This window comes from Lepidochelys olivacea (genome assembly GCF_965140295.1).
Source record: "Lepidochelys olivacea isolate rLepOli2 genome assembly, chromosome: 11".
Classification (NCBI taxonomy): domain Eukaryota; kingdom Metazoa; phylum Chordata; order Testudines; family Cheloniidae; genus Lepidochelys; species Lepidochelys olivacea.
This window is the reverse complement of record NC_140421.1, coordinates 76,295,386-76,306,730: the sequence shown is the minus strand read 5'-3', so window position 1 is coordinate 76,306,730 and position 11,345 is coordinate 76,295,386. Positions and strand designations below refer to the sequence as shown.

General features: G+C 48.2%; 1 long non-coding RNA gene across 1 annotated transcript; it reads left to right on the top strand.

Annotated features, from left to right (window-relative positions):
- Positions 1 to 1,405: 1,405 nt before the first annotated feature.
- Positions 1,406 to 9,121, top strand: LOC311528566. Its single transcript, XR_014713638.1, has 2 exons — positions 1,406 to 2,138; positions 7,120 to 9,121. It is a non-coding gene; the product is annotated as an uncharacterized lncRNA (long non-coding RNA).
- The last annotated feature ends 2,224 nt before the right edge of the window (positions 9,122 to 11,345 follow it).

Sequence of the window (11,345 nt, the reverse complement as noted above, 5' to 3'; positions counted from 1 at the left end):
CTGAGAGTTACCAAAAGCAACTACAGCATTTGCTCAAGAAACTTCCTGAAAAAGCACAAGATCAAATCCGCACAGACACACCCCTGGAACCCCGACCTGGGATATTCTATCTACTACCCAAGATCCATAAACCTGGAAATCCTGGGCGCCCCATCATCTCAGGCATTGGCACCCTGACAGCAGGATTGTCTGGCTATGTAGACTCCCTCCTCAGGCCCTACGCTACCAGCACTCCCAGCTACCTTCGAGACACCACTGACTTCCTGAGGAAACTACAATCCATCGGTGATCTTCCTGAAAAAAACCATCCTGGCCACTATGGATGTAGAAGCCCTCTACACCAACATTCCACACAAAGATGGACTACAAGCCGTCAAGAACACTATCCCCGATAATGTCACGGCAAACCTGGTGGCTGAACTTTGTGACTTTGTCCTTAACCATAACTATTTTACATTTGGGGACAATGTATACCTTCAGATCAGCGGCACTGCTATGGGTACCCGCATGGCCCCACAGTATGCCAACATTTTTATGGCTGATTTAGAACAACGCTTCCTCAGCTCTCGTCCCCTAAAGCCCCTACTCTACTTGTGCTATATTGATGACATCTTCATCATCTGGACCCATGGAAAAGAAGCCCTTGAGGAATTCCACCATGATTTCAACAATTTCCATCCCACCATCAACCTCAGCCTGGTCCAGTCCACACAAGAGATCCACTTCCTGGACACGACAGTGCTCATAAACAATGGTCACATAAACACCACCCTATACCGGAAACCTACTGACCGCTATTCCTACCTGCATGCCTCCAGCTTTCACCCTGACCACACCACACGATCCATCGTCTACAGCCAAGCTCTGCGATACAACCGCATTTGCTCCAACCCCTCAGACAGAGACAAACACCTACAAGATCTCTGTCAAGCTTTCTTACAACTACAATACCCACCTGCGGAAGTAAAGAAACAGATTGATAGAGCCAGAAGAGTTCCCAGAAGTTACCTACTACAGGACAGGCCTAACAAAGAAAATAACAGAACGCCACTAGCCGTCACCTTCAGCCCCCAACTAAAACCCCTCCAACGCATTATTAAGGATCTACAACCTATCCTGAAGGATGACCCAACACTCTCACAAATCTTGGGAGACAGGCCAGTCCTTGCCTACAGACAGCCCCCCAACCTGAAGCAAATACTCACCAACAACCACATACCACACAACAGAACCACTAACCCAGGAACCTATCCTTGCAACAAAGCCCGTTGCCAACTGTGCCCACATATCTATTCAGGGGACACCATCACAGGGCCTAATAACATCAGCCACACTATCAGAGGCTCGTTCACCTGCACATCCGCCAATGTGATATATGCCATCATCTGCCAGCAATGCCCCTCTTCCATGTACATTGGTCAAACTGGACAGCCTCTACGTAAAAGAATAAATGGACACAAATCAGATGTCAAGAATTATAACATTCATAAACCAGTCGGAGAACACTTCAATCTCTCTGGTCACGCAATCACAGACATGAAGGTCGCTATCTTAAAACAAAAAAACTTCAAATCCAGACTCCAGCGAGAAACTGCTGAATTGGAATTCATTTGCAAATTGGATACTATTAATTTAGGCTTAAATAGAGACTGGGAGTGGCTAAGTCATTATGCAAGGTAGCCTATTTCCCCTTGTTTTTTCCTACCCACCCCCCTCCAGATGTTCTGGTTTAACTTGGATTTAAACTTGGAGAGTGGTCAGTTTGGATGAGCTATTACCAGCAGGAGAGTGAGTTTGTGTGTGAATGGGGGTGGGGGGATGTGAGAAAACCTGAATTTGTGCAGGAAATGGCCCAACTTGATTGTCATGCACATTGTGTAAAGAGTTGTCACTTTGGATGGGCGATCACCAGCAGGAGAGTGAATTTGTGGGGGGTGGAGGGTGAGAGAACCTGGATTTGTGCTGGAAATGGCCCAACTTGATGATCACTTTAGATAAGCTATTACCAGCAGGACAGTGGGGTGGGAGGAGGTATTGTTTCATATTCTCTGTGTGTATATAAAGTCTGCTGCAGTTTCCACGGTATGCATCCGATGAAGTGAGCTGTAGCTCACGAAAGCTCATGCTCAAATAAATGGGTGAGTCTCTAAGGTGCCACAAGTCCTCCTTTTCTTTTTCCAAGGAGGAAAGTCACCTGGCGTCACCGCCTCCTGACTCTGAGTCTCAGAGCCTTCAGCACCCCTGCTTCACGTCAGCAAGTCCACCTGAGCTGGACACCCAAGGGCGACTTGTCGGCCCCCAGGGAGCCATGTCCCCCCACTCCCTTCCCCCAAGTGGCTCCCCACCAGCACTGTGAAAGCCGGGGGGTTGTTACAGGGCAGCCAACAGGCAGACGCGGGCCAAAGCGGGGCCCCCCGCTGCTTTCCAGCAGACCCTGAAATCTTTTGATTGTTTCATGACGAGCAGGATCGTTCCTAGTTTTTATTGTTTTCTCCGAAGTCTGGACCTTGACGGTGCCTCGGCCGAGTGGTCCCCAGGCAGCGACTTCCCGCGGGGGCCGATGGGAAAAGCGGCCGCGAGACGCGGGCACGCACGGCGCAGGCGTGCTACGGCTCGGTCCCGACAGTGCCGGTGGGACTTGACCCGCTGCCGCGCTACGGCGGCCCGTGAGGCCCGGATCCGGGGGGTTCAGCCGGCGTGCGCGGGAGCGGGGGGAGGAGCCCGGCCGGGCCTGGGAGCGCCGCCCCTCCGCCACGTAGCCGCGCGCCGGCCGCGAGAGGGGGCCGGGGTCGAGGCCGCCCTGATCCGGCGGCGGGAGCGGGGCCAGCCACGGGGGGGGGGCCACAGCATAAAACCAGCGGCTTTGAATTCCCGACCCCCCCACACCCAGAGACCCACAGAGAGACCCCCACACACCCCCGACACACAGAGACCGAGACCCCCCCACACAGAGACTCTGAGACAGAGACCTCCCCCACACCCCCCCACACAGACCCAGAGACACCCCCCCACACAGAGACCCAGAGACAGAGACCCCCCACACACAGACCCAGAGACCCCCCCACACCCAGAGACCCACAGAGAGACCCCCCACACACCCCCGACACACAGACCCAGAGACCGAGACCCCCCCACACACAGAGACCCTGAGACAGAGACCCCCCACACACATCCCCCCCCACAGACCCAGAGACACCCCCACACACACACAGACCCAGAGACAGAGACACCCCCACACACACACAGAGACCCAGAGACCCCCCACACACAGAGACCCAGAGACAGAGACCCCCCCACACACCCCCCACACAGACCCAGAGACAGAGACACCCCCACACACACCCCCACACAGACCCAGAGACACCCCCCAGACACACAGACCCAGAGACAGAGACACCCCCCCACACACACAGAGACCCAGAGACCCCCCACACAAAGAGACCCAGAGACAGAGACACCCCCACACACACCCCCACACAGACCCAGAGACCCCCCCACACCCCCCACACCCAGAGACCCAGAGAGAGAGATCCCCCCCACACACAGAGACACAGACCCAGAGACCCCCCCCACACACAAACCCAGAGACAGAGACACCCCCCTACACACACAGAGACCCACACACAGAGACCCCCCCACACACACAGAGACCCCACACACACACAGAGACCCGCACACATGTCCTGTGAACCGGGAGTTCTCGGCTATTTCTTAAACCGCGGGCAATTAGCAGCAAGATTTGAGGAGTCCCTGAACTAGTTAATATCCAAGAATAACAATTACTGCAACCCAATCAAGTAATTTTCATAGTGTGTGTACATATAGACACACACACACACATATATTGGGGCTGTCAAGCGATTAAAAAAAATCACGATTAACTGTGCGGTTGTACAACAATAGAATACCATTTACTTTAAATATTTGGCATGCTTACATTTTCAAATATATTAATTTTAATTACAACACAATACGAAGTGTACAGTCCTCAATTTATATTTATTTTTGATTACAAATATTTGCTCTGTAAAAAACAAAAAAATTGTAAAGATTCTTAAACCTTGGGCCGAGCGCTGTTGCTGTTTTGAGAAATCTCACATTGGTACCTTCTTTGCGTTTTGTCAAATCTGCTGTGAAAGTGTTCTTAAAACGAATATGTGCTGGGTCATCTTCCAAGACTGCGGTAACATGAAACATATGCAGAATGCAGGTAAAATAGAGCAGGAGACCTACAATTCTCCCCCCAAGGAGTACAGTCACAAATTTAATTGATGTCTTATTTTTTTAACGAGCATCATCAGCATGGAAATATGTCCTCTGGAATGGTGGCCGAAGCATGAAGGGGCATACGAATGTTTAGCATATCTGGCATATCTTGCAACGCCGGCTACAAAAGTGCCATGGGAACGCCTGTTCTCACTTTCAGGTGACATTGTAAATAAGAAGCAGGCAACAGTATCTCCTGTCAGTTGTAAACAAACTTTTGTCTTAGCGATTGGCAGAATAAGAAGTAGGACTGAGTGGACTTGTAGGCGCTAAAGTTTTAAACTGTTTTGTTTTTGAGTGCAGTGATGCAATCAGAAAAAACCCAGCTGCATTTGTTACACTTTCACAATAAAGACTTTGCACTTCAGTACTTGTATGAGGTGAATTGAAAAATACTATTTTTTTTGTTTTATCATTTTTACAGAGCATATATTTGTAATAAAAAAATAATAATATAAAGTGAGCACTCTGCACTTTGTGTTCTGTGTTGTAATTGAAATCAGTATTGAAAATGGATCAAAAATATATAATAAATTGCAACTGGTATTCTATTGTTATAAGCGTGATTAATCGCGATTGATTTTTTTGAGTTAATCGTGTGAGATAACTGTGATTGACAGCCTTAACGTACATATATAAAATAATACCAAATCCTCAGAACACCAATATAATGGGGAAACTAATTCTTACCTTAAAATGACAAGTGATTTTATGTACTCATGTGGCACTTGTTGGCATTGCCCTAGCAACAAAGCTATTGAAACAGAAAAGCAGGCAGGGTGCGGCAGTGAGGCTGATGCCTAGCAGGGCTACCAGGGGGGAAAAAAAATCTTTTCATTTTGCCTGTGCTCCTAAGAGGTTGAAAGTTACCTAAACCCCAAAGCATAAAAGTGGGAGTGGGGGCAGGTGCTTTGAAACTTCCATTCCCAGGATCGCCATGGCACATGGGTCATGAGAGACAGAGTCTACAGGCGCCAGGGCAGGGCTTGCAACTAAACTCCCATGTTTCCCTCAGGATTTTCAAACTACACTGGACCCTCACTAGAATGTGGGATTTGGGATCCATGCCAAATCCCGCATTCTAGCGCGTACTGCATTACAGCGGGGACCACGTTACAATGACAGTTAATGACGGTGACTAAATTTGGGATCCGCAACCACGTTCTATCAGAATTTGTGTTCTATAGACGCGTGTTCTAGCGAGGGTCCGGTGTATAACTTTCAGGTTCTCGTCTCTGTCAACTCAGGCTATGTCTACCCTATAGCACTTACAGCGGCACAGCTGCAGTGGGCTAGCCCCTAGTTCTGTGTTTGGCAGTGGCGGGGATTCCTTCATGGTCTTTTTCCTCTTTTAGGTGCTTTCAAGGGTCATCATGGTGCACCTTGGTAAGTGCAGACAGGGCTTGTTAAGGGTTGCGTGCACACCATGTTGTACTGACAGACCCCAGTTTCTGCATCCCTCTAAATCAATCACAGTTAGTGGAGAATGTGCAGCCTTCACCGCTGAACTCTCTTAAGGGTTGGTAGAGCAAATCTGTCATCTTTATTGTAAATAAATTGCTTTAAGACCTCAATGTCCTGGCAAGGTACAGACTTCGATTCCATCATGAAGAATAATCTATTGTTGCTGCGTAAGGGAAGGTTACAGCAGTTTTCTTGATTTTTAAATGAAACCAAGCTTTTCTCTAAGGCCTTTGGAATTTTTTGGCTCGATGTCTATACGCATCTGTTTATAATCAAATCTATTGTGACACCTGTTGATCTTCCCTTCAGCTCATCTCCTTATGAAGCATTATCATGGAGGACACGTAGCTATCCGATTGGCTCTTGGTGGTTGTGCCAACAGACCCTTCTTCCGTATAGTGGCCGCATATAACAAGCGAGCACGGGACAGCAAGTATTTGGAGCAAGTGGGCTGCTATGACCCACTCCCAAATAGCCACAATGAAAAGCTTGTTGGCTTGAACATCGAGAGAATCAAACACTGGATTGGTTGTGGAGCACATGTCACAAAACCGGTTGAAAAACTTCTAGGTAACTCAGTGTGTTTTCCAATCTGAACTATTTGCTTATGTCTCTTAAAAGACAATAGGTTTTCCTTGGTGATCCTCCGCATACTTGGAGTACCAAAGACTCTTTCTTCATTTCTTTGCATGAATCCTTGAGAATATGTATATATGCAGTCACCCTTCTTTTGGCCACAGGAAATGGGATGTTTCAGAGTAGCAGCCTTGTTAGTCTGTATCCGGAAAAAGAACGGGAGGACTTGCGGCACCTTAGAGACTAACAAATTCATTTGAGCATAAGCTTTCGTGGGCTACAGCTCACTTCATCAGATGAATAGAGTGGAACATATAGTAAGAAGATCTATCTACACATACAGAGAATCATGAAAAGGTGGGAGTTGCCATACAAACTGTAAAAGGCTAATTAAGATGAGCTATAATTTGTTAGTCTCTAAGGTGTCACAAGTACTCCTGTTCTTTTTGAGGAAATGGGAACGGGTCTCATTTATGGAGAGGCTGAGCTGGCCGAGACAGCAGTAAAAGGCACTTCAAGCCACTAGAGGGTTAGTGAGACAGACAATTACTCTCACTTCTTAAAAGTCTCATTAACTATTGGAACAGTTGACCGAGGGTTGTCGTGAATTCTCCATCACTGACAATTTAACTTGAGATTGCATGTTTTTCTGAAATATATATGCTAAGAATTATTTTGGGGAAGTTCTATAACATGTGTTATATAGGATGTCAGACGAGATAATCACAGCGCTCCCTTTTAGCCTTTGAATCTGTGTGTCTAGAACAGTCATATTGCAACTCCAGCTATAAATATCAATAATCTTTCTTTCAGGTCTTTCTGGATTTTTCCCATTGCATCCTATGACAATCACAAATGCAGAAAGATTAAGGAAGCGAAGAGCCTTGAAAGCCATAACAGCTTCTGAGGAAGAAACTCCAGGTGACTGATAACATCTAACTGAACTGAATTACTCAAAAGATTACTGTACAGACAATGATCAGAACAGTGTGCCAACTAAAAAGGACAATATATTTACTACAGGCAAAGAAATGATAGTGGATGTCAATTATTTCATAAGAACATTAAAGTATTTTGAAGCTTTAGGAGTCCTCAGACAAGGATTCTGATTGTCCTCATTTGTTAATTACTTCTTATTTTTCACAAATTATTAATCTTTCATGTTTGTCAAACTGCAATTACTTAGGCCCAGATCCACCAAGGTAAAATTTAGGCTGCTAAATTCCACTGAAATCCAATGGAATCCAAGAACCAAAATACCTTTGTGCATCTGGGCCTTCCAGATTACAGCATTCATACAAACTGAATACAAACTCCCGTTTTCTAAATAGCTCTATTGTGGAGGTAGAGAGAACGTTACTGACCGTCGTAAGAGTCTAATGTATAGGAAGTTGTGCTGGATCAATGAACAGGTGAGGATGCACCTGGAGGCTTCCTTCTAAATGTCACCTTACCATTACTTAAGACAAGCCACAGTTGGTTTTTAATTTTACAGTGAACTATTTCAAGATTTTTGTTAGAGGAGGGACACTCAGACCTGGCCACTGTTGCTTCTTTATTTTCACCCAGTGAAGCTGCAAATAGTGTAAGCGGCAGAAAATCCTTTTTTCGGTGCAGGAGTGCAGCACAGAATGTGACACGAATTACTTAACCACACTACTGTTCTTCCAGAAGGTATCCCACAGAACATGACCACTCTACACATAGCAAATACTTGGATGGTTTTATACCTTTCTCCCTGAACAGTATTTGATCAAACATTATACATGCGTCCAGCTAAAACAATAATTTAAAAAACCAGGAATTACTACATGATGTTCATAGATGATCAGCCACCCATAGCAGCCATTCATATTCCAGCGTGTTAAGCACAATAAGAATTGAGCTATGTTCAGAGGCAGACGGCTATCCCTGTTACTTGGAGGAACTCGCACATCATTCATTCTAGAGTCTTCCATCCACATTCTGACTCGCTTAAATGTCTTAGGTAAGGCTTGTACCATCCCCGAAGATCACCAACCTCAGACTCTGGTAGACCAAACAAAGCCACTGAGTTTGAGTCATAGAACCATCACCCCAAAAGCCTTAATGCCAATCAGTGCAAATCTCAGAATTGATGATGGGGAGCACATGAGATCTTTCTCAGCCCACACAGTGCAGCGCATCACCCCTTGTAAAGCACTCGACGTAACAAAGCTGAGACACGCTCACTGGACGATCACAGTATCCTGCTTATTTAAGAAGAGCACAATACAATAGACCACTCTAGTGCTGACAGAAAAGACGCCTTCCTCAGCTGTTGCTCCAAGATGGCAATCTGCTGCTGTTCCTGCATGTGAGGAAGTTGGTGGGGCTCAAAAGGAGGGCAGCTCACAGCAAGAGAAATGGCTGAGAAGAGCTAGGCAAGTTAGAGGCACTTGAGATTCATTGCCGGCCTGTGTGTTGCTCCCTTGGCAGCACACCCATAAGGGTGCGGGGAGAACCATGGAAACTCAGCCAGCTCTCACTTGCCAGGCAGCTGGGAATTGGTTACATTTTTAATGGAGAAGTAAAATCTGAGCAAATGTATACATGGAACCAAAGAAAAATAAGATCTTTTGGGTGATACCTGAAGTCCTGCCTGAAAAGGTCCAGGCAGACATGGCTGGTTTGGATTTTGCCTATTAGTACATTTAAACCAGGGGTTCTCCGAACACATTTTTTGGTGGCCTCGGACTGTGACCCACCAATTCTTCCTGGTGGCCGCACTGACACTTTTCCCTAAAATACGTAACTGTAGGAAAAACAAATAAATATGCACAGACACGTGTCCAAATCCTTGTAATTTATTGATGTAGGGTTTTTTCAGACTCACAAATAATATGAAAAATTATATTTGTATGTTGAATATTGCTTTTCGCAGCACACTCAGTAGCTAGCTGGGAGTTTGTGAAAAGTGATATTAACAAACATACAAGTAGAACTTTTCACAGGCTCCCAGGTGGCTAGTCAGTGTGCTGTGAAAAGTGATCCTTGCATGTTTCTTTGTTTCGCTTTTCTCAGCAAGCCCCAGGTTTGGAGAGGGAGGCAGCAGGGGTCTGGGGCAATGGGGGGGATAGAGGTGGAACCAGGGAAGGCAGTGGGGGCTGGTGGCGATAAATGGGGGTTCGGGGAGGCGGGGAGAATGGTGAGCCCTGCTGCCATATGGCTGGATAAAATCATGTTGTTGGTGTAATGCAGGAGGTCAGATTAAAAAACTCCATTAGTCCTGTCCATGGAATCACAGCACTGGAAGGCCCGTCCTAGTCCCGTCCCCTGCACTCAAGGCAGGACTAAGTACAGTAGAACCTCAAAAATACGAACACCAGAGTTACAGACGGACCCGTCAGCCAGACACCACGTGGCCCCAGAAGTACGCAGTCAGGCAGCAGCGGAGACGAAAAACAAAAAACCCAACAAATACTGAGCTGTGCCGGCATGGCATCGTCCAGTTCGGCACATCGGGGCTGCCTGTCCCCACCCCCACCCACTACTTGCCACGCGGAAGGCCAGCCACGTACAGGTGAAGACGCTGAGGTTCACAGGCACAGCTGTGAGCTCCCGAGAAGGAGTGCTGGGGTCTGCACTAGCCACAGGGGCTGTTTCCCGCCTCTGGCTGGGAGGGGGACAAGCCTGCAACCTTAGTCTCAGTCCAGGAAAGAAGCTCCCTGAGCTGCTGCTGGAACCTGGCCGCGAGCGTCAGCTGCTGGAGCCCGAACTCCTGCCCGCCTGCCGCGCTCTGGAGGAGCGGCTGCGTTTGAAAGGGCCCCGGCCTGCACTGCGCACCCACTGGTGCCAAAGCGCCCCCGGGTGCCTCACGCATCACCCTTGCAGTCAGGGGGCGAGAATCAGAAACTTGCCGGGCAGCCGCTGCAGAGTGTGAGCCCCCGTTCCGAGCACTCCGCCCTGAGGAGCAGCCCATAACGGCTTGGGCAAAGTTACCAACAACCTCCATTCCCGAGGTCTCCGTAATTCTCCTGTATTATCTAGACCAGGGGCTGTCAACAGGTGAACCACAGGCCAAATCCGGGTTGCCAGACGCTTTTGAACAGACCCCACAAACTTTTTATTTACATATTATCGTTATTATTATTTTTTTAAATGAATTTCTCTGCAGTCTGGCCCCGACTGTACGTTGATGAAGAATTTGGACCTTGACAAAAAATAATTGACTACCCCTCACCTAGACCATCCCTGAGCGGTGATTGTCGATCCTGCTAAGAACCTACAATGACAGAGATTCCACAACCTCCCTAGGTAATTTGTTCCAGAGCTTAACTATGCTGGCAGGAAGTTTTTCCTAACGTCCAACCTAAACCTCCCTCGCTGCAATTTCAGCCCATTGCTTCTTGTCCTGTCCTCAGAGATTCACAAGAACAATTTTTCTCCCTCCTCCTTCTAACAACCTTTTATGTACTTGAAAACTGTTCTCATGTCCCCTCTCAGTCTTCTCTTCTCCAGACTAAACAAACCCAGTTCTTTCAACCTTTCCTCGTAGATCATGTTTTCTAGACCAGCGGTTCTCAACAGGGGGTTCGTGGCCCACTGGGGGTCCATGAACCCTTTCAGGGGGGCCGCAGGGCCCCATGGCTAAAATCCAAAGCCCGAACCCCAGCACCTCCCGCAGGGCTGAAGCCGGGAGCAGCAGGGCTGAATTCTGGAGCCCCGAGCCCCGGTGCTCCCCAAGGGACAGAAGCCCTGAGCCCATGGGCAGAGTTGGGGGAACACAGGGGTGTTACACCTCCCCCAAACTACAGTGCAAGAGCAGGGCAGTCCTGGGGTAGCTCCACCCCCCCCACCTCCTCTCTCCACCCCCTGGCTAGGTCGGAGGTGGGAAGCCAGAGTCCGGCAGCGTGGGACAGCTGCTGCTCTGACTGGTGCCATGGAGCAGGCGGGCGCAGCGTTGCCTCGTCTCCTGCTGCTGCAGGGGGTTGAAGCTGCTCCCCTTTGCTCATGCAGCTGGTAAGAGCTGCCTGGGCGGGGGGACCCGGCTGCTTTGTGGCTGGCAGAGCCCTCAGGGT